The sequence below is a fragment of the Triturus cristatus genome, chromosome 8, assembly GCF_964204655.1.
Source record: "Triturus cristatus chromosome 8, aTriCri1.1, whole genome shotgun sequence".
Taxonomy (NCBI): Eukaryota; Metazoa; Chordata; class Amphibia; order Caudata; family Salamandridae; genus Triturus; species Triturus cristatus.
In genome coordinates, this window is record NC_140591.1 from 56863353 (window position 1) to 56887822 (window position 24470).

A 24470-nucleotide genomic window follows, 5' to 3' on the forward strand; every position below is an offset into this window, starting at 1 on the left:
TTAAGGTACCTGATTCAATCCTGACTTTCAGCACAGTGCGAGGGATCCTACATTCTTGCAAAATATTTCTTGAAATCAGCTCTAGTTTTTTTTTCTTTATTTCTCAAAATATTTTATCAACTGATCAACAACATGATAACTTCAACAAAAAGTTGTCTTTCTGTCCTCCTTCTAAACTTGCTTCCACCTCTCTTGCCATCAGCTTTGATGACGAATTTATCCCATTTTATACTTTTTTCAAAGTAAACTCTTGTCTGCATCAGCTTTCACTTCTCCTTGAACAAAGTTGTCAGTATTGAGATGATATAGCTTACCTACTCAGGCGACATACGTCTGTGTAATACAGTGCTGGTCCACTCAGAGTTTTAAAAGAAAAACGACCTAACATTTATCCCAAAAACGCTACTCACCCATTTCACCAGTTAGCTGCTGAACAATGCAGGACACATTAAAACACAGCTCTAACCTCAGATTGAAAATCCAGGTTCTGCATCTCTGTTCTGGGATTGTTCAAAAAAAGAGGCTGAATACTATAGCTGCTGGCAGGCCGAAATAGCTCAGTTGGGAGAGCGTTAGACTGAAGATCTAAAGGTCCCTGGTTCGATCCCGGGTTTCGGCACATTTTGAACTTCTGCTTTGCATGCCACAAAGACTATTTTGAGTCAACTCATATTGACTTTGTTTATAATGATCAAAACCTTTCATCAAGATAATCGACAATACAATTAATTCAACATATTATTTACTTTCTGTCTTTCTTTCAAACTTGCTTCCACCTCTCTTGTATTCAACTTTGCCTCTTTTATTTCCCAATTCTTCCTTTAATTGAAAGTAAAGCTTTGCCTGCATCAGCCTCCAGTTCCCCTTATACAAAACTGTTAGTAGTCAGATGACCTAGCTTGCCGACCCTCGCCATATAGGTCTGTGTTTCTGAGTATAAGTCCATTCATAGTTTACAAACATCATCTAACTAACTTGGCTCCTAAAAAGGAAATTCACCCATCAGACCAATTTAGCTACTGAATAATACTGGACAATTTAACACATAACTGCACATGCAGATAGAGTGACCAGGTTCTGCATTTATCTTTAACAATTATAAAAAATACAACAGAAAGCCGAAATTGCCAGCTGGATGAAATAGCTCAGTTGGGAGAGCAGTAGACTGAAGATCTAAAGGTCCCTGGTTCAATCCCGGGTTTAGGCTCATTTTGAACTTCTGCTTTGCATGCCACAAATGCTATTTGGAGTCAACTCATATTGACGTTGTTTATAATGATCGAAACCTTTTATCAAGCTGATCGATAAAACAACCATTTCAACATATTTTTTACATTCTGTCTTTCTGTCAAACTTGCTTCCACCTCTCTTGTATTCAACTTTACCTGCTTTATTTGCCAATTCTTCCTTTAATTGAAAGTAAAGCTTTGCCTGCATCAGCCTCGAGTTCCCCTTATACAAAACTGTTAGTAGTCAGATGACCTACTTTGCCTAACCTCGCCATATAGGTCTGTGTGTCTGAGTATAAATCCATTCATAGTTTACAAACATCTTCTAACTAACTTGGCTCCTAAAAAGGAAATTCACCCATCAGACCAATTTAGCTGCTGAATAATATTGGACAATTTAACACATAACTGCACATGCAGATAGAATGACCAGGGTCTGCATTTATCTTTAACAATTATCAAAAATACAACAGAATGCCAAAATGGCCAGCTGGATGAAATAGCTCAGTTGGGAGAGTTTTAGATTGAAAATCTAAAAGTCCCTTGTTCAATGCTGGGTTTCGGAAAAGTCTGAGAGGTTTCTTGCTTCTCACAAAATATTTATTGGTATCAGCTCAAGTTTTTCTTTCTTTATTTATCAAAATATTTGATCAACTGATCGACAACATGATCAATTCAACATAGAATTGTCTTTCTGTCCTCCTTCTAAATTTGCTTCCACCTCTCTTGCATTCAGCTTCGACTACAAATGTTTCCTATTTCATGCTTTTTTGTAAAGTAAACTCTTGTCTGCATCAGCTTCCACTTCTCCTTGAACACAGATTTCAGTATTCAGATGACATAGCTTACCTACTCAGGCCAAATACCTCTGTGTAATATGGTGCTAGTCCATTCAGAGTAAAAAACAAAAGCTACCTAACCTGGATCCGAAAAATGCTATTTACCTATTGCACCCGTTAACTGATGAATGATACAGGACATCTTAAAACATAGCTCTAGCATGAGGTTGAGCATCTATTTTCTTGGGAAGTTTAAAAGAAAGGATGAAGACCCAAACTACCAGCAGGTCGAAATAGCTCAGTTGGGAGAGCGTTAGACTGAAGATCTAAAGGTCCCTGGTTCAATCCCGGGTTTCGGCACAATTTCAACTTCTGCTTTTCATGACACAAAAGCTGTTTGGAGTTAAATCAACGCTCTTCTTTATCAAAACCTTTTATCAATCTGATCAACAACACAATCAATTCAACATATTATTTACTTTCTGTCTTCCTTTCAAACTTGCTTCCACCTCTCTTGTATTCAACTATGCCTCATTTATTTGCAACTTCTTGCTTTATTTTAAAGTAAAGCTTTGCCTGCATCAGCCTCCAATTCCCCTTATACAAAACTGTCAGTAGTCAGATGACATAGCTTGCACACCCTGGCCATATAGGTCTGTGTTTCAGAGTATAAGTCAATTCAGAGTTTAGAAAAAAAAATTCTACCTACCTTGTCCCCTAAAAAGGATATTCACTCATCAGACCAAGTTACCTGCTGAATGATACTGGACACTTTAACACATAACTATAAACGAAAATAGAATGACCAGGTTCTGTATGTATCGTCTACAATTATTAATAATACATCAGGAGGCCTCAGGGACTTGTTGGCTGAAATATCTCAGTTGGGAGATCGTTAGACTGAAGAGCTTAAGGTACCTGATTCAATCCTGACTTTCAGCACAGTGCGAGGGGATCCTACATTCTTGCAAAATATTTCTTGAAATCAGCTCTAGTTTTTTTTTCTTTATTTCTCAAAATATTTTATCAACTGATCAACAACATGATAACTTCAACAAAAAGTTGTCTTTCTGTCCTCCTTCTAAACTTGCTTCCACCTCTCTTGCCATCAGCTTTGATGACGAATTTATCCCATTTTATAATTTTTTCAAAGTAAACTCTTGTCTGCATCAGCTTTCACTTCTCCTTGAACAAAGTTGTCAGTATTGAGATGACATAGCTTACCTACTCAGGCGACATACGTCTGTGTAATACAGTGCTGGTCCACTCAGAGTTTTAAAAGAAAAACGACCTAACATTTATCCCAAAAACGCTACTCACCCATTTCACCAGTTAGCTGCTGAACAATGCAGGACACATTAAAACACAGCTCTAACCTCAGATTGAAAATCCAGGTTCTGCATCTCTGTTCTGGGATTGTTCAAAAAAAGAGGCTGAATACTATAGCTGCTGGCAGGTCGAAATAGCTCAGTTGGGAGAGCGTTAGACTGAAGATCTAAAGGTCCCTGGTTCGATCCCGGGTTTCGGCACATTTTGAACTTCTGCTTTGCATGCCACAAAGACTATTTTGAGTCAACTCATATTGACTTTGTTTATAATGATCAAAACCTTTTATCAAGATAATCGACAATACAATTAATTCAACATATTATTTACTTTCTGTCTTTCTTTCAAACTTGCTTCCACCTCTCTTGTATTCAACTTTGCCTCCTTTATTTCCCAATTCTTCCTTTAACCCCTTCAGTGCCCGCCTCTTTCCCCGCCCAGTGCCGGCCGTTGCATTAGCGGGCGGGGTCTATGACGAGCTGGACTCGTCATGGGCACAGCGCCACCGCGGCCCATGACGAGTCCAGCTCGTCATGGGCACTGAAGGGGTTAATTGAAAGTAAAGCTTTGCCTGCATCAGCCTCCAGTTCCCCTTAATCAAAACTGTTAGTAGTCAGATGACCTAGCTTGCCGACCCTCGCCATATAGGTCTGTGTTTCTGAGTATAAGTCCATTCATAGTTTACAAACATCATCTAACTAACTTGGCTCCTAAAAAGGAAATTCACCCATCAGACCAATTTAGCTACTGAATAATACTGGACAATTTAACACATAACTGCACATGCAGATAGAGTGACCAGGTTCTGCATTTATCTTTAACAATTATAAAAAATACAACAGAAAGCCGAAATTGCCAGCTGGATGAAATAGCTCAGTTGGGAGAGCAGTAGACTGAAGATCTAAAGGTCCCTGGTTCAATCCCGGGTTTAGGCTCATTTTGAACTTCTGCTTTGCATGCCACAAATGCTATTTGGAGTCAACTCATATTGACGTTGTTTATAATGATCAAAACCTTTTATCAAGCTGATCGATAAGACAACCATTTCAACATATTTTTTACATTCTGTCTTTCTGTCAAACTTGCTTCCACCTCTCTTGTATTCAACTTTACCTGCTTTATTTGCCAATTCTTCCTTTAATTGAAAGTAAAGCTTTGCCTGCATCAGCCTCGAGTTCCCCTTATACAAAACTGTTAGTAGTCAGATGACCTAGTTTGCCTACCCTCGCCATATAGGTCTGTGTGTCTGAGTATAAGTCCATTCATAGTTTACAAACATCTTCTAACTAACTTGGCTCCTAAAAAGGAAATTCACCCATCAGACCAATTTAGCTGCTGAATAATATTGGACAATTTAACACATAACTGCACATGCAGATAGAATGACCAGGGTCTGCATTTATCTTTAACAATTATCAAAAATACAACAGAAAGCCAAAATGGCCAGCTGGATTAAATAGCTCAGTTGGGAGAGTGTTAGATTGAAAATCTAAAAGTCCCTTGTTCAATGCTGGGTTTCGGAAAAGTCTGAGAGGTTTCTTGCTTCTCACAAAATATTTCTTGGTATCAGCTCATGTTTTTCTTTCTTTATTTATCAAAATATTTGATCAACTGATCGACAACATGATCAATTCAACATAGAATTGTCTTTCTGTCCTCCTTCTAAATTTGCTTCCACCTCTCTTGCATTCAGCTTCGACTACAAATGTTTCCTATTTCATGCTTTTTTCTAAAGTAAACTCTTGTCTGCATCAGCTTCCACTTCTCCTTGAACACAGATTTCAGTATTCAGATGACATAGCTTACCTACTCAGGCCAAATACCTCTGTGTAATATGGTGCTAGTCCATTCAGAGTAAAAAACAAAAGCTACCTAACCTGGATCCGAAAAATGCTATTTACCTATTGCACCCGTTAACTGATGAATGATACAGGACATCTTAAAACATAGCTCTAGCATGAGGTTGAGCATCTATTTTCTTGGGAAGTTTAAAAGAAAGGATGAAGACCCAAACTACCAGCAGGCCAAAATAGCTCAGTTGGGAGAGCGTTAGACTGAAGATCCAAAGGTCCCTGGTTCAATCCCGGGTTTCGGCACAATTTCAACTTCTGCTTTTCATGTCACAAAAGCTGTTTGGAGTTAAATCAACGCTCTTCTTTATCAAAACCTTTTATCAATCTGATCAACAACACAATCAATTCAACATATTATTTACTTTCTGTCTTCCTTTCAAACTTGCTTCCACCTCTCTTGTATTCAACTATGCCTCATTTATTTGCAACTTCTTGCTTTATTTTAAAGTAAAGCTTTGCCTGCATCAGCCTCCAATTCCCCTTATACAAAACTGTCAGTAGTCAGATGACATAGCTTGTACACCCTGGCCATATAGGTCTGTGTTTCAGAGTATAAGTCAATTCAGAGTTTAGAAAAAAAAATTCTACCTACCTTGTCCCCTAAAAAGGATATTCACTCATCAGACCAAGTTACCTGCTGAATGATACTGGACACTTTAACACATAACTATAAACGAAAATAGAATGACCAGGTTCTGTATGTATCGTCTACAATTATTAATAATACATCAGGAGGCCACAGGGACTTGTTGGCTGAAATATCTCAGTTGGGAGATCGTTAGACTGAAGAGCTTAAGGTACCTGATTCAATCCTGACTTTCAGCACAGTGCGAGGGATCCTACATTCTTGCAAAATATTTCTTGAAATCAGCTCTAGTTTTTTTTTCTTTATTTCTCAAAATATTTTATCAACTGATCAACAACATGATAACTTCAACAAAAAGTTGTCTTTCTGTCCTCCTTCTAAACTTGCTTCCACCTCTCTTGCCATCAGCTTTGATGACGAATTTATCCCATTTTATACTTTTTTCAAAGTAAACTCTTGTCTGCATCAGCTTTCACTTCTCCTTGAACAAAGTTGTCAGTATTGAGATGACATAGCTTACCTACTCAGGCGACATACGTCTGTGTAATACAGTGCTGGTCCACTCAGAGTTTTAAAAGAAAAACGACCTAACATTTATCCCAAAAACGCTACTCACCCATTTCACCAGTTAGCTGCTGAACAATGCAGGACACATTAAAACACAGCTCTAACCTCAGATTGAAAATCCAGGTTCTGCATCTCTGTTCTGGGATTGTTCAAAAAAAGAGGCTGAATACTATAGCTGCTGGCAGGCCGAAATAGCTCAGTTGGGAGAGAGTTAGACTGAAGATCTAAAGGTCCCTGGTTCAATCCCGGGTTTCGGCACATTTTGAACTTCTGCTTTGCATGCCACAAAGACTATTTTGAGTCAACTCATATTGACTTTGTTTATAATGATCAAAACCTTTTATCAAGATAATCGACAATACAATTAATTCAACATATTATTTACTTTCTGTCTTTCTTTCAAACTTGCTTCCACCTCTCTTGTATTCAACTTTGCCTCTTTTATTTCCCAATTCTTCCTTTAATTGAAAGTAAAGCTTTGCCTGCATCAGCCTCCAGTTCCCCTTATACAAAACTGTTAGTAGTCAGATGACCTAGCTTGCCGACCCTCGCCATATAGGTCTGTGTTTCTGAGTATAAGTCCATTCATAGTTTACAAACATCATCTAACTAACTTGGCTCCTAAAAAGGAAATTCACCCATCAGACCAATTTAGCTACTGAATAATACTGGACAATTTAACACATAACTGCACATGCAGATAGAGTGACCAGGTTCTGCATTTATCTTTAACAATTATAAAAAATACAACAGAAAGCCGAAATTGCCAGCTGGATGAAATAGCTCAGTTGGGAGAGCAGTAGACTGAAGATCTAAAGGTCCCTGGTTCAATCCCGGGTTTAGGCTCATTTTGAACTTCTGCTTTGCATGCCACAAATGCTATTTGGAGTCAACTCATATTGACGTTGTTTATAATGATCGAAACCTTTTATCAAGCTGATCGATAAAACAACCATTTCAACATATTTTTTACATTCTGTCTTTCTGTCAAACTTGCTTCCACCTCTCTTGTATTCAACTTTACCTGCTTTATTTGCCAATTCTTCCTTTAATTGAAAGTAAAGCTTTGCCTGCATCAGCCTCGAGTTCCCCTTATACAAAACTGTTAGTAGTCAGATGACCTAGTTTGCCTACCCTCGCCATATAGGTCTGTGTGTCTGAGTATAAATCCATTCATAGTTTACAAACATCTTCTAACTAACTTGGCTCCTAAAAAGGAAATTCACCCATCAGACCAATTTAGCTGCTGAATAATATTGGACAATTTAACACATAACTGCACATGCAGATAGAATGACCAGGGTCTGCATTTATCTTTAACAATTATCAAAAATACAACAGAATGCCAAAATGGCCAGCTGGATGAAATAGCTCAGTTGGGAGAGTGTTAGATTGAAAATCTAAAAGTCCCTTGTTCAATGCTGGGTTTCGGAAAAGTCTGAGAGGTTTCTTGCTTCTCACAAAATATTTCTTGGTATCAGCTCAAGTTTTTCTTTCTTTATTTATCAAAATATTTGATCAACTGATCGACAACATGATCAATTCAACATAGAATTGTCTTTCTGTCCTCCTTCTAAATTTGCTTCCACCTCTCTTGCATTCAGCTTCGACTACAAATGTTTCCTATTTCATGCTTTTTTGTAAAGTAAACTCTTGTCTGCATCAGCTTCCACTTCTCCTTGAACACAGATTTCAGTATTCAGATGACATAGCTTACCTACTCAGGCCAAATACCTCTGTGTAATATGGTGCTAGTCCATTCAGAGTAAAAAACAAAAGCTACCTAACCTGGATCCGAAAAATGCTATTTACCTATTGCACCCGTTAACTGATGAATGATACAGGACATCTTAAAACATAGCTCTAGCATGAGGTTGAGCATCTATTTTCTTGGGAAGTTTAAAAGAAAGGATGAAGACCCAAACTGCCAGCAGGCCGAAATAGCTCAGTTGGGAGAGCGTTAGACTGAAGATCCAAAGGTCCCTGGTTCAATCCCGGGTTTCGGCACAATTTCAACTTCTGCTTTTCATGTCACAAAAGCTGTTTGGAGTTAAATCAACGCTCTTCTTTATCAAAACCTTTTATCAATCTGATCAACAACACAATCAATTCAACATATTATTTACTTTCTGTCTTCCTTTCAAACTTGCTTCCACCTCTCTTGTATTCAACTATGCCTCATTTATTTGCAACTTCTTGCTTTATTTTAAAGTAAAGCTTTGCCTGCATCAGCCTCCAATTCCCCTTATACAAAACTGTCAGTAGTCAGATGACATAGCTTGTACACCCTGGCCATATAGGTCTGTGTTTCAGAGTATAAGTCAATTCAGAGTTTAGAAAAAAAAATTCTACCTACCTTGTCCCCTAAAAAGGATATTCACTCATCAGACCAAGTTACCTGCTGAATGATACTGGACACTTTAACACATAACTATAAACGAAAATAGAATGACCAGGTTCTGTATGTATCGTCTACAATTATTAATAATACATCAGGAGGCCACAGGGACTTGTTGGCTGAAATATCTCAGTTGGGAGATCGTTAGACTGAAGAGCTTAAGGTACCTGATTCAATCCTGACTTTCAGCACAGTGCGAGGGATCCTACATTCTTGCAAAATATTTCTTGAAATCAGCTCTAGTTTTTTTTCTTTATTTCTCAAAATATTTTATCAACTGATCAACAACATGATAACTTCAACAAAAAGTTGTCTTTCTGTCCTCCTTCTAAACTTGCTTCCACCTCTCTTGCCATCAGCTTTGATGACGAATTTATCCCATTTTATACTTTTTTCAAAGTAAACTCTTGTCTGCATCAGCTTTCACTTCTCCTTGAACAAAGTTGTCAGTATTGAGATGACATAGCTTACCTACTCAGGCGACATACGTCTGTGTAATACAGTGCTGGTCCACTCAGAGTTTTAAAAGAAAAACGACCTAACATTTATCCCAAAAACGCTACTCACCCATTTCACCAGTTAGCTGCTGAACAATGCAGGACACATTAAAACACAGCTCTAACCTCAGATTGAAAATCCAGGTTCTGCATCTCTGTTCTGGGATTGTTCAAAAAAAGAGGCTGAATACTATAGCTGCTGGCAGGCCGAAATAGCTCAGTTGGGAGAGCGTTAGACTGAAGATCTAAAGGTCCCTGGTTCGATCCCGGGTTTCGGCACATTTTGAACTTCTGCTTTGCATGCCACAAAGACTATTTTGAGTCAACTCATATTGACTTTGTTTATAATGATCAAAACCTTTTATCAAGATAATCGACAATACAATTAATTCAACATATTATTTACTTTCTGTCTTTCTTTCAAACTTGCTTCCACCTCTCTTGTATTCAACTTTGCCTCCTTTATTTCCCAATTCTTCCTTTAATTGAAAGTAAAGCTTTGCCTGCATCAGCCTCCAGTTCCCCTTATACAAAACTGTTAGTAGTCAGATGACCTAGCTTGCCGACCCTCGCCATATAGGTCTGTGTTTCTGAGTATAAGTCCATTCATAGTTTACAAACATCATCTAACTAACTTGGCTCCTAAAAAGGAAATTCACCCATCAGACCAATTTAGCTACTGAATAATACTGGACAATTTAACACATAACTGCACATGCAGATAGAGTGACCAGGTTCTGCATTTATCTTTAACAATTATAAAAAATACAACAGAAAGCCGAAATTGCCAGCTGGATGAAATAGCTCAGTTGGGAGAGCAGTAGACTGAAGATCTAAAGGTCCCTGGTTCAATCCCTGGTTTAGGCTCATTTTGAACTTCTGCTTTGCATGCCACAAATGCTATTTGGAGTCAACTCATATTGACGTTGTTTATAATGATCGAAACCTTTTATCAAGCTGATCGATAAAACAACCATTTCAACATATTTTTTACATTCTGTCTTTCTGTCAAACTTGCTTCCACCTCTCTTGTATTCAACTTTACCTGCTTTATTTGCCAATTCTTCCTTTAATTGAAAGTAAAGCTTTGCCTGCATCAGCCTCGAGTTCCCCTTATACAAAACTGTTAGTAGTCAGATGACCTAGTTTGCCTACCCTCGCCATATAGGTCTGTGTGTCTGAGTATAAATCCATTCATAGTTTACAAACATCTTCTAACTAACTTGGCTCCTAAAAAGGAAATTCACCCATCAGACCAATTTAGCTGCTGAATAATATTGGACAATTTAACACATAACTGCACATGCAGATAGAATGACCAGGGTCTGCATTTATCTTTAACAATTATCAAAAATACAACAGAATGCCAAAATGGCCAGCTGGATGAAATAGCTCAGTTGGGAGAGTGTTAGATTGAAAATCTAAAAGTCCCTTGTTCAATGCTGGGTTTCGGAAAAGTCTGAGAGGTTTCTTGCTTCTCACAAAATATTTCTTGGTATCAGCTCAAGTTTTTCTTTCTTTATTTATCAAAATATTTGATCAACTGATCGACAACATGATCAATTCAACATAGAATTGTCTTTCTGTCCTCCTTCTAAATTTGCTTCCATCTCTCTTGCATTCAGCTTCGACTACAAATGTTTCCTATTTCATGCTTTTTTGTAAAGTAAACTCTTGTCTGCATCAGCTTCCACTTCTCCTTGAACACAGATTTCAGTATTCAGATGACATAGCTTACCTACTCAGGCCAAATACCTCTGTGTAATATGGTGCTAGTCCATTCAGAGTAAAAAACAAAAGCTACCTAACCTGGATCCGAAAAATGCTATTTACCTATTGCACCCGTTAACTGATTAATGATACAGGACATCTTAAAACATAGCTCTAGCATGAGGTTGAGCATCTATTTTCTTGGGAAGTTTAAAAGAAAGGATGAAGACCCAAACTACCAGCAGGTCGAAATAGCTCAGTTGGGAGAGCGTTAGACTGAAGATCTAAAGGTCCCTGGTTCAATCCCGGGTTTCGGCACAATTTCAACTTCTGCTTTTCATGTCACAAAAGCTGTTTGGAGTTAAATCAACGCTCTTCTTTATCAAAACCTTTTATCAATCTGATCAACAACACAATCAATTCAACATATTATTTACTTTCTGTCTTCCTTTCAAACTTGCTTCCACCTCTCTTGTATTCAACTATGCCTCATTTATTTGCAACTTCTTGCTTTATTTTAAAGTAAAGCTTTGCCTGCATCAGCCTCCAATTCCCCTTATACAAAACTGTCAGTAGTCAGATGACATAGCTTGCACACCCTGGCCATATAGGTCTGTGTTTCAGAGTATAAGTCAATTCAGAGTTTAGAAAAAAAAATTCTACCTACCTTGTCCCCTAAAAAGGATATTCACTCATCAGACCAAGTTACCTGCTGAATGATACTGGACACTTTAACACATAACTATAAACGAAAATAGAATGACCAGGTTCTGTATGTATCGTCTACAATTATTAATAATACATCAGGAGGCCACAGGGACTTGTTGGCTGAAATATCTCAGTTGGGAGATCGTTAGACTGAAGAGCTTAAGGTACCTGATTCAATCCTGACTTTCAGCACAGTGCGAGGGGATCCTACATTCTTGCAAAATATTTCTTGAAATCAGCTCTAGTTTTTTTTTCTTTATTTCTCAAAATATTTTATCAACTGATCAACAACATGATAACTTCAACAAAAAGTTGTCTTTCTGTCCTCCTTCTAAACTTGCTTCCACCTCTCTTGCCATCAGCTTTGATGACGAATTTATCCCATTTTATACTTTTTTCAAAGTAAACTCTTGTCTGCATCAGCTTTCACTTCTCCTTGAACAAAGTTGTCAGTATTGAGATGACATAGCTTACCTACTCAGGCGACATACTTCTGTGTAATACAGTGCTGGTCCACTCAGAGTTTTAAAAGAAAAACGACCTAACATTTATCCCAAAAACGCTACTCACCCATTTCACCAGTTAGCTGCTGAACAATGCAGGACACATTAAAACACAGCTCTAACCTCAGATTGAAAATCCAGGTTCTGCATCTCTGTTCTGGGATTGTTCAAAAAAAGAGGCTGAATACTATAGCTGCTGGCAGGCCGAAATAGCTCAGTTGGGAGAGCGTTAGACTGAAGATCTAAAAGTCCCTGGTTCAATCCCGGGTTTCGGCACATTTTGAACTTCTGCTTTGCATGCCACAAAGACTATTTTGAGTCAACTCATATTGACTTTGTTTATAATGATCAAAACCTTTTATCAAGATAATCGACAATACAATTAATTCAACATATTATTTACTTTCTGTCTTTCTTTCAAACTTGCTTCCACCTCTCTTGTATTCAACTTTGCCTCCTTTATTTCCCAATTCTTCCTTTAATTGAAAGTAAAGCTTTGCCTGCATCAGCCTCCAGTTCCCCTTATACAAAACTGTTAGAAGTCAGATGACCTAGCTTGCCGACCCTCGCCATATAGGTCTGTGTTTCTGAGTATAAGTCCATTCATAGTTTACAAACATCATCTAACTAACTTGGCTCCTAAAAAGGAAATTCACCCATCAGACCAATTTAGCTACTGAATAATACTGGACAATTTAACACATAACTGCACATGCAGATAGAGTGACCAGGTTCTGCATTTATCTTTAACAATTATAAAAAATACTACAGAAAGCCGAAATTGCCAGCTGGATGAAATAGCTCAGTTGGGAGAGCAGTAGACTGAAGATCTAAAGGTCCCTGGTTCAATCCCGGGTTTAGGCACATTTTGAACTTCTGCTTTGCATGCCACAAATGCTATTTGGAGTCAACTCATATTGACGTTGTTTATAATGATCAAAACCTTTTATCAAGCTGATCGATAAGACAACCATTTCAACATATTTTTTACATTCTGTCTTTCTGTCAAACTTGCTTCCACCTCTCTTGTATTCAACTTTACCTGCTTGATTTGCCAATTCTTCCTTTAATTGAAAGTAAAGCTTTGCCTGCATCAGCCTTGAGTTCCCCTTATACAAAACTGTTAGTATTCAGATGACCTAGTTTGCCTACCCTCGCCATATAGGTCTGTGTGTCTGAGTATAAGTCCATTCATAGTTTACAAACATCTTCTAACTAACTTGGCTCCTAAAAAGGAAATTCACCCATCAGACCAATTTAGCTGCTGAATAATATTGGACAATTTAACACATAACTGCACATGCAGATAGAATGACCAGGGTCTGCATTTATCTTTAACAATTATCAAAAATACAACAGAAAGCCAAAATGGCCAGCTGGATGAAATAGCTCAGTTGGGAGAGTGTTAGATTGAAAATCTAAAAGTCCCTTGTTCAATGCTGGGTTTCGGAAAAGTCTGAGAGGTTTCTTGCTTCTCACAAAATATTTCTTGGTATCAGCTCAAGTTTTTCTTTCTTTATTTATCAAAATATTTGATCAACTGATCGACAACATGATCAATTCAACATAGAATTGTCTTTCTGTCCTCCTTCTAAATTTGCTTCCACCTCTCTTGCATTCAGCTTCGACTACAAATGTTTCCTATTTCATGCGTTTTTCTAAAGTAAACTCTTGTCTGCATCAGCTTCCACTTCTCCTTGAACACAGATTTCAGTATTCAGATGACATAGCTTACCTACTCAGGCCAAATACCTCTGTGTAATATGGTGCTAGTCCATTCAGAGTAAAAAACAAAAGCTACCTAACCTGGATCCGAAAAATGCTATTTACCTATTGCACCCGTTAACTGATGAATGATACAGGACATCTTAAAACATAGCTCTAGCATGAGGTTGAGCATCTATTTTCTTGGGAAGTTTAAAAGAAAGGATGAAGACCGAAACTGCCAGCAGGCCGAAATAGCTCAGTTGGGAGAGCGTTAGACTGAAGATCCAAAGGTCCCTGGTTCAATCCTGGGTTTCGGCACAATTTCAACTTCTGCTTTTCATGTCACAAAAGCTGTTTGGAGTTAAATCAACGCTCTTCTTTATCAAAACCTTTTATCAATCTGATCAACAACACAATCAATTCAACATATTATTTACTTTCTGTCTTCCTTTCAAACTTGCTTCCACCTCTCTTGTATTCAACTATGCCTCATTTATTTGCAACTTCTTGCTTTATTTTAAAGTAAAGCTTTGCCTGCATCAGCCTCCAATTCCCCTTATACAAAACTGTCAGTAGTCAGATGACATAGCTTGTACACCCTGGCCATATAGGTCTGTGTTTCAGAGTATAAGTCAATTCAGAGTTTAGAAAAAAAAATTCTACCTACCTTGTCCCCTAAAAAGGATATTCACTCATCAGACCAAGTTACCTGCTGAATGATACTGGACACTTTAACACATAAATATAAACGAAAATAGAATGACCAGGTTCTGTATGTATCGTCTACAATTATTAATAATACATCAGGAGGCCACAGGGACTTGTTGGCTGAAATATCTCAGTTGGGAGATCGTTAGACTGAGGAGCTTAAGGTACCTGATTCAATCCTGACTTTCAGCACAGTGCGAGGGGATCCTACATTCTTGCAAAATATTTCTTGAAATCAGCTCTAGTTTTTTTTTCTTTATTTCTCAAAATATTTTATCAACTGATCAACAACATGATAACTTCAACAAAAAGTTGTCTTTCTGTCCTCCTTCTAAACTTGCTTCCACCTCTCTTGCCATCAGCTTTGATGACGAATTTATCCCATTTTATACTTTTTTCAAAGTAAACTCTTGTCTGCATCAGCTTTCACTTCTCCTTGAACAAAGTTGTCAGTATTGAGATGACATAGCTTACCTACTCAGGCGACATACGTCTGTGTAATACAGTGCTGGTCCACTCAGAGTTTTAAAAGAAAAACGACCTAACATTTATCCCAAAAACGCTACTCACCCATTTCACCAGTTAGCTGCTGAACAATGCAGGACACATTAAAACACAGCTCTAACCTCAGATTGAAAATCCAGGTTCTGCATCTCTGTTCTGGGATTGTTCAAAAAAAGAGGCTGAATACTATAGCTGCTGGCAGGCCGAAATAGCTCAGTTGGGAGAGCGTTAGACTGAAGATCTAAAGGTCCCTGGTTCGATCCCGGGTTTCGGCACATTTTGAACTTCTGCTTTGCATGCCACAAAGACTATTTTGAGTCAACTCATATTGACTTTGTTTATAATGATCAAAACCTTTTATCAAGATAATCGACAATACAATTAATTCAACATATTATTTACTTTCTGTCTTTCTTTCAAACTTGCTTCCACCTCTCTTGTATTCAACTTTGCCTCCTTTATTTCCCAATTCTTCCTTTAACCCCTTCAGTGCCCGCCTCTTTCCCCGCCCAGTGCCGGCCGTTGCATTAGCGGGCGGGGTCTATGACGAGCTGGACTCGTCATGGGCACAGCGCCACCGCGGCCCATGACGAGTCCAGCTCGTCATGGGCACTGAAGGGGTTAATTGAAAGTAAAGCTTTGCCTGCATCAGCCTCCAGTTCCCCTTAATCAAAACTGTTAGTAGTCAGATGACCTAGCTTGCCGACCCTCGCCATATAGGTCTGTGTTTCTGAGTATAAGTCCATTCATAGTTTACAAACATCATCTAACTAACTTGGCTCCTAAAAAGGAAATTCACCCATCAGACCAATTTAGCTACTGAATAATACTGGACAATTTAACACATAACTGCACATGCAGATAGAGTGACCAGGTTCTGCATTTATCTTTAACAATTATAAAAAATACAACAGAAAGCCGAAATTGCCAGCTGGATGAAATAGCTCAGTTGGGAGAGCAGTAGACTGAAGATCTAAAGGTCCCTGGTTCAATCCCGGGTTTAGGCTCATTTTGAACTTCTGCTTTGCATGCCACAAATGCTATTTGGAGTCAACTCATATTGACGTTGTTTATAATGATCAAAACCTTTTATCAAGCTGATCGATAAGACAACCATTTCAACATATTTTTTACATTCTGTCTTTCTGTCAAACTTGCTTCCACCTCTCTTGTATTCAACTTTACCTGCTTTATTTGCCAATTCTTCCTTTAATTGAAAGTAAAGCTTTGCCTGCATCAGCCTCGAGTTCCCCTTATACAAAACTGTTAGTAGTCAGATGACCTAGTTTGCCTACCCTCGCCATATAGGTCTGTGTGTCTGAGTATAAGTCCATTCATAGTTTACAAACATCTTCTAACTAACTTGGCTCCTAAAAAGGAAATTCACCCATCAGACCAATTTAGCTGCTGAATAATATTGGACAATTTAACACATAACTGCACATGCAGATAGAATGACCAGGGTCTGCATTTATCTTTAACAATTATCAAAAATACAACAGAAAGCCAAAATGGCCAGCTGGATGAAATAGCTCAGTTGGGAGAGTGTTAGATTGAAAATCTAAAAGTCCCTTGTTCAATGCTGGGTTTCGGAAAAGTCTGAGAGGTTTCTTGCTTCTCACAAAATATTTCTTGGTATCAGCTCAAGTTTTTCTTTCTTTATTTATCAAAATATTTGATCAACTGATCGACAACATGATCAATTCAACATAGAATTGTCTTTCTGTCCTCCTTCTAAATTTGCTTCCACCTCTCTTGCATTCAGCTTCGACTACAAATGTTTCCTATTTCATGCTTTTTTCTAAAGTAAACTCTTGTCTGCATCAGCTTCCACTTCTCCTTGAACACAGATTTCAGTATTCAGATGACATAGCTTACCTACTCAGGCCAAATACCTCTGTGTAATATGGTGCTAGTCCATTCAGAGTAAAAAACAAAAGCTACCTAACCTGGATCCGAAAAATGCTATTTACCTATTGCACCCGTTAACTGATGAATGATACAGGACATCTTAAAACATAGCTCTAGCATGAGGTTGAGCATCTATTTTCTTGGGAAGTTTAAAAGAAAGGATGAAGACCCAAACTACCAGCAGGCCAAAATAGCTCAGTTGGGAGAGCGTTAGACTGAAGATCCAAAGGTCCCTGGTTCAATCCCGGGTTTCGGCACAATTTCAACTTCTGCTTTTCATGTCACAAAAGCTGTTTGGAGTTAAATCAACGCTCTTCTTTATCAAAACCTTTTATCAATCTGATCAACAACACAATCAATTCAACATATTATTTACTTTCTGTCTTCCTTTCAAACTTGCTTCCACCTCTCTTGTATTCAACTATGCCTCATTTATTTGCAACTTCTTGCTTTATTTTAAAGTAAAGCTTTGCCTGCATCAGCCTCCAATTCCCCTTATACAAAACTGTCAGTAGTCAGATGACATAGCTTGTACACCCTGGCCATATAGGTCTGTGTTTCAGAGTATAAGTCAATTCAGAGTTTAGAAAAAAAAATTCTACCTACCTTGTCCCCTAAAAAGGATATTCACTCATCAGACCAAGTTACCTGCTGAATGATACTGGACACTTTAACACATAACTATAAACGAAAATAGAATGACCAGGTTCTGTATGTATCGTCTACAATTATTAATAATACATCAGGAGGCCACAGGGACTTGTTGGCTGAAATATCTCAGTTGGGAGATCGTTAGACTGAAGAGCTTAAGGTACCTGATTCAATCCTGACTTTCAGCACAGTGCGAGGGATCCTACATTCTTGCAAAATATTTCTTGAAATCAGCTCTAGTTTTTTTTTCTTTATTTCTCAAAATATTTTATCAACTGATCAACAACATGATAACTTCAACAAAAAGTTGTCTTTCTGTCCTCCTTCTAAACTTGCTTCCACCTCTCTTGCCATCAGCTTTGATGACGAATTTATCCCATTTTATACTTTTTTCAAAGTAAACTCTTGTCTGCATCAGCTTTCACTTCTCCTTGAACAAAGTTGTCAGTATTGAGATGACATAGCTTACCTACTCAGGCGACATACGTCTGTGTAATACAGTGCTGGTCCACTCAGAGTTTTAAAAGAAAAACGACCTAACATTTATCCCAAAAACGCTACTCACCCATTTCACCAGTTAGCTGCTGAACAATGCAGGACACATTAAAACACAGCTCTAACCTCAGATTGAAAATCCAGGTTCTGCATCTCTGTTCTGGGATTGTTCAAAAAAAGAGGCTGAATACTATAGCTGCTGGCAGGCCGAAATAGCTCAGTTGGGAGAGCGTTAGACTGAAGATCTAAAGGTCCCTGGTTCAATCCCGGGTTTCGGCACATTTTGAACTTCTGCTTTGCATGCCACAAAGACTATTTTGAGTCAACTCATATTGACTTTGTTTATAATGATCAAAACCTTTTATCAAGATAATCGACAATACAATTAATTCAACATATTATTTACTTTCTGTCTTTCTTTCAAACTTGCTTCCACCTCTCTTGTATTCAACTTTGCCTCTTTTATTTCCCAATTCTTCCTTTAATTGAAAGTAAAGCTTTGCCTGCATCAGCCTCCAGTTCCCCTTATACAAAACTGTTAGTAGTCAGATGACCTAGCTTGCCGACCCTCGCCATATAGGTCTGTGTTTCTGAGTATAAGTCCATTCATAGTTTACAAACATCATCTAACTAACTTGGCTCCTAAAAAGGAAATTCACCCATCAGACCAATTTAGCTACTGAATAATACTGGACAATTTAACACATAACTGCACATGCAGATAGAGTGACCAGGTTCTGCATTTATCTTTAACAATTATAAAAAATACAACAGAAAGCCGAAATTGCCAGCTGGATGAAATAGCTCAGTTGGGAGAGCAGTAGACTGAAGATCTAAAGGTCCCTGGTTCAATCCCGGGTTTAGGCTCATTTTGAACTTCTGCTTTGCATGCCACAAATGCTATTTGGAGTCAACTCATATTGACGTTGTTTATAATGATCGAAACCTTTTATCAAGCTGATCGATAAAACAACCATTTCAACATATTTTTTACATTCTGTCTTTCTGTCAAACTTGCTTCCACCTCTCTTGTATTCAACTTTACCTGCTTTATTTGCCAATTCTTCCTTTAATTGAAAGTAAAGCTTTGCCTGCATCAGCCTCGAGTTCCCCTTATACAAAACTGTTAGTAGTCAGATGACCTAGTTTGCCTACCCTCGCCATATAGGTCTGTGTGTCTGAGTATAAATCCATTCATAGTTTACAAACATCTTCTAACTAACTTGGCTCCTAAAAAGGAAATTCACCCATCAGACCAATTTAGCTGCTGAATAATATTGGACAATTTAACACATAACTGCACATGCAGATAGAATGACCAGGGTCTGCATTTATCTTTAACAATTATCAAAAATACAACAGAATGCCAAAATGGCCAGCTGGATGAAATAGCTCAGTTGGGAGAGTGTTAGATTGAAAATCTAAAAGTCCCTTGTTCAATGCTGGGTTTCGGAAAAGTCTGAGAGGTTTCTTGCTTCTCACAAAATATTTCTTGGTATCAGCTCAAGTTTTTCTTTCTTTATTTATCAAAATATTTGATCAACTGATCGACAACATGATCAATTCAACATAGAATTGTCTTTCTGTCCTCCTTCTAAATTTGCTTCCACCTCTCTTGCATTCAGCTTCGACTACAAATGTTTCCTATTTCATGCTTTTTTGTAAAGTAAACTCTTGTCTGCATCAGCTTCCACTTCTCCTTGAACACAGATTTCAGTATTCAGATGACATAGCTTACCTACTCAGGCCAAATACCTCTGTGTAATATGGTGCTAGTCCATTCAGAGTAAAAAACTAAAGCTACCTAACCTGGATCCGAAAAATGCTATTTACCTATTGCACCCGTTAACTGATGAATGATACAGGACATCTTAAAACATAGCTCTAGCATGAGGTTGAGCATCTATTTTCTTGGGAAGTTTAAAAGAAAGGATGAAGACCCAAACTGCCAGCAGGCCGAAATAGCTCAGTTGGGAGAGCGTTAGACTGAAGATCCAAAGATCCCTGGTTCAATCCCGGGTTTCGGCACAATTTCAACTTCTGCTTTTCATGTCACAAAAGCTGTTTGGAGTTAAATCAACGCTCTTCTTTATCAAAACCTTTTATCAATCTGATCAACAACACAATCAATTCAACATATTATTTACTTTCTGTCTTCCTTTCAAACTTGCTTCCACCTCTCTTGTATTCAACTATGCCTCATTTATTTGCAACTTCTTGCTTTATTTTAAAGTAAAGCTTTGCCTGCATCAGCCTCCAATTCCCCTTATACAAAACTGTCAGTAGTCAGATGACATAGCTTGCACACCCTGGCCATATAGGTCTGTGTTTCAGAGTATAAGTCAATTCAGAGTTTAGAAAAAAAAATTCTACCTACCTTGTCCCCTAAAAAGGATATTCACTCATCAGACCAAGTTACCTGCTGAATGATACTGGACACTTTAACACATAACTATAAACGAAAATAGAATGACCAGGTTCTGTATGTATCGTCTGCAATTATTAATAATACATCAGGAGGCCTCAGCGACTTGTTGGCTGAAATATCTCAGTTGGGAGATCGTTAGACTGAAGAGCTTAAGGTACCTGATTCAATCCTGACTTTCAGCACAGTGCGAGGGGATCCTACATTCTTGCAAAATATTTCTTGAAATCAGCTCTAGTTTTTTTTTCTTTATTTCTCAAAATATTTTATCAACTGATCAACAACATGATAACTTCAACAAAAAGTTGTCTTTCTGTCCTCCTTCTAAACTTGCTTCCACCTCTCTTGCCATCAGCTTTGATGACGAATTTATCCCATTTTATACTTTTTTCAAAGTAAACTCTTGTCTGCATCAGCTTTCACTTCTCCTTGAACAAAGTTGTCAGTATTGAGATGACATAGCTTACCTACTCAGGCGACATACGTCTGTGTAATACAGTGCTGGTCCACTCAGAGTTTTAAAAGAAAAACGACCTAACATTTATCCCAAAAACGCTACTCACCCATTTCACCAGTTAGCTGCTGAACAATGCAGGACACATTAAAACACAGCTCTAACCTCAGATTGAAAATCCAGGTTCTGCATCTCTGTTCTGGGATTGTTCAAAAAAAGAGGCTGAATACTATAGCTGCTGGCAGGCCGAAATAGCTCAGTTGGGAGAGCGTTAGACTGAAGATCTAAAGGTCCCTGGTTCAATCCCGGGTTTCGGCACATTTTGAACTTCTGCTTTGCATGCCACAAAGACTATTTTGAGTCAACTCATATTGACTTTGTTTATAATGATCAAAACCTTTTATCAAGATAATCGACAATACAATTAATTCAACATATTATTTACTTTCTGTCTTTCTTTCAAACTTGCTTCCACCTCTCTTGTATTCAACTTTGCCTCCTTTATTTCCCAATTCTTCCTTTAATTGAAAGTAAAGCTTTGCCTGCATCAGCCTCCAGTTCCCCTTATACAAAACTGTTAGAAGTCAGATGACCTAGCTTGCCGACCCTCGCCATATAGGTCTGTGTTTCTGAGTATAAGTCCATTCATAGTTTACAAACATCATCTAACTAACTTGGCTCCTAAAAAGGAAATTCACCCATCAGACCAATTTAGCTACTGAATAATACTGGACAATTTAACACATAACTGCACATGCAGATAGAGTGACCAGGTTCTGCATTTATCTTTAACAATTATAAAAAATACTACAGAAAGCCGAAATTGCCAGCTGGATGAAATAGCTCAGTTGGGAGAGCAGTAGACTGAAGATCTAAAGGTCCCTGGTTCAATCCCGGGTTTAGGCACATTTTGAACTTCTGCTTTGCATGCCACAAATGCTATTTGGAGTCAACTCATATTGACGTTGTTTATAATGATCAAAACCTTTTATCAAGCTGATCGATAAGACAACCATTTCAACATATTTTTTACATTCTGTCTTTCTGTCAAACTTGCTTCCACCTCTCTTGTATTCAACTTTACCTGCTTGATTTGCCAATTCTTCCTTTAATTGAAAGTAAAGCTTTGCCTGCATCAGCCTTGAGTTCCCCTTATACAAAACTGTTAGTATTCAGATGACCTAGTTTGCCTACCCTCGCCATATAGGTCTGTGTGTCTGAGTATAAGTCCATTCATAGTTTACAAACATCTTCTAACTAACTTGGCTCCTAAAAAGGAAATTCACCCATCAGACCAATTTAGCTGCTGAATAATATTGGACAATTTAACACATAACTGCACATGCAGATAGAATGACCAGGGTCTGCATTTATCTTTAACAATTATCAAAAATACAACAGAAAGCCAAAATGGCCAGCTGGATGAAATAGCTCAGTTGGGAGAGTGTTAGATTGAAAATCTAAAAGTCCCTTGTTCAATGCTGGGTTTCGGAAAAGTCTGAGAGGTTTCTTGCTTCTCACAAAATATTTCTTGGTATCAGCTCAAGTTTTTCTTTCTTTATTTATCAAAATATTTGATCAACTGATCGACAACATGATCAATTCAACATAGAATTGTCTTTCTGTCCTCCTTCTAAATTTGCTTCCACCTCTCTTGCATTCAGCTTCGACTACAAATGTTTCCTATTTCATGCGTTTTTGTAAAGTAAACTCTTGTCTGCATCAGCTTCCACTTCTCCTTGAACACAGATTTCAGTATTCAGATGACATAGCTTACCTACTCAGGCCAAATACCTCTGTGTAATATGGTGCTAGTCCATTCAGAGTAAAAAACAAAAGCTACCTAACCTGGATCCGAAAAATGCTATTTACCTATTGCACCCGTTAACTGATGAATGATACAGGACATCTTAAAACATAGCTCTAGCATGAGGTTGAGCATCTATTTTCTTGGGAAGTTTAAAAGAAAGGATGAAGACTGAAACTGCCAGCAGGCCGAAATAGCTCAGTTGGGAGAGCGTTAGACTGAAGATCCAAAGGTCCCTGGTTCAATCCCGGGTTTCGGCACAATTTCAACTTCTGCTTTTCATGTCACAAAAGCTGTTTGGAGTTAAATCAACGCTCTTCTTTATCAAAACCTTTTATCAATCTGATCAACAACACAATCAATTCAACATATTATTTACTTTCTGTCTTCCTTTCAAACTTGCTTCCACCTCTCTTGTATTCAACTATGCCTCATTTATTTGCAACTTCTTGCTTTATTTTAAAGTAAAGCTTTGCCTGCATCAGCCTCCAATTCCCCTTATACAAAACTGTCAGTAGTCAGATGACATAGCTTGTACACCCTGGCCATATAGGTCTGTGTTTCAGAGTATAAGTCAATTCAGAGTTTAGAAAAAAAAATTCTACCTACCTTGTCCCCTAAAAAGGATATTCACTCATCAGACCAAGTTACCTGCTGAATGATACTGGACACTTTAACACATAACTATAAACGAAAATAGAATGACCAGGTTCTGTATGTATCGTCTACAATTATTAATAATACATCAGGAGGCCACAGGGACTTGTTGGCTGAAATATCTCAGTTGGGAGATCGTTAGACTGAAGAGCTTAAGGTACCTGATTCAATCCTGACTTTCAGCACAGTGCGAGGGGATCCTACATTCTTGCAAAATATTTCTTGAAATCAGCTCTAGTTTTTTTTTCTTTATTTCTCAAAATATTTTATCAACTGATCAACAACATGATAACTTCAACAAAAAGTTGTCTTTCTGTCCTCCTTCTAAACTTGCTTCCACCTCTCTTGCCATCAGCTTTGATGACGAATTTATCCCATTTTATACTTTTTTCAAAGTAAACTCTTGTCTGCATCAGCTTTCACTTCTCCTTGAACAAAGTTGTCAGTATTGAGATGACATAGCTTACCTACTCAGGCGACATACGTCTGTGTAATACAGTGCTGGTCCACTCAGAGTTTTAAAAGAAAAACGACCTAACATTTATCCCAAAAACGCTACTCACCCATTTCACCAGTTAGCTGCTGAACAATGCAGGACACATTAAAACACAGCTCTAACCTCAGATTGAAAATCCAGGTTCTGCATCTCTGTTCTGGGATTGTTCAAAAAAAGAGGCTGAATACTATAGCTGCTGGCAGGCCGAAATAGCTCAGTTGGGAGAGCGTTAGACTGAAGATCTAAAGGTCCCTGGTTCGATCCCGGGTTTCGGCACATTTTGAACTTCTGCTTTGCATGCCACAAAGACTATTTTGAGTCAACTCATATTGACTTTGTTTATAATGATCAAAACCTTTTATCAAGATAATCGACAATACAATTAATTCAACATATTATTTACTTTCTGTCTTTCTTTCAAACTTGCTTCCACCTCTCTTGTATTCAACTTTGCCTCCTTTATTTCCCAATTCTTCCTTTAATTGAAAGTAAAGCTTTG

At 38.0% G+C, this 24470-nt stretch overlaps 6 non-coding genes across 6 annotated transcripts; all 6 read left to right on the forward strand.

Annotated features, from left to right (window-relative positions):
* The first annotated feature begins 546 nt into the window (after positions 1 to 546).
* On the forward strand, positions 547 to 619 carry TRNAF-GAA (transfer RNA phenylalanine (anticodon GAA)). The gene has a single exon. It is a non-coding gene; the product is annotated as a tRNA-Phe (tRNA).
* Positions 620 to 9441: 8822 nt separating this feature from the next.
* On the forward strand, positions 9442 to 9514 carry TRNAF-GAA (transfer RNA phenylalanine (anticodon GAA)). The gene has a single exon. It is a non-coding gene; the product is annotated as a tRNA-Phe (tRNA).
* Positions 9515 to 15277: 5763 nt separating this feature from the next.
* Positions 15278 to 15350, forward strand: TRNAF-GAA (transfer RNA phenylalanine (anticodon GAA)). The gene has a single exon. It is a non-coding gene; the product is annotated as a tRNA-Phe (tRNA).
* A 2988-nt stretch (positions 15351 to 18338) lies between these two features.
* Positions 18339 to 18411, forward strand: TRNAF-GAA (transfer RNA phenylalanine (anticodon GAA)). The gene has a single exon. It is a non-coding gene; the product is annotated as a tRNA-Phe (tRNA).
* Positions 18412 to 21256: 2845 nt separating this feature from the next.
* Positions 21257 to 21329, forward strand: TRNAF-GAA (transfer RNA phenylalanine (anticodon GAA)). Its single transcript has one exon. It is a non-coding gene; the product is annotated as a tRNA-Phe (tRNA).
* A 2845-nt stretch (positions 21330 to 24174) lies between these two features.
* TRNAF-GAA (transfer RNA phenylalanine (anticodon GAA)) lies at positions 24175 to 24247 on the forward strand. Its single transcript has one exon. It is a non-coding gene; the product is annotated as a tRNA-Phe (tRNA).
* Positions 24248 to 24470: the final 223 nt, after the last annotated feature.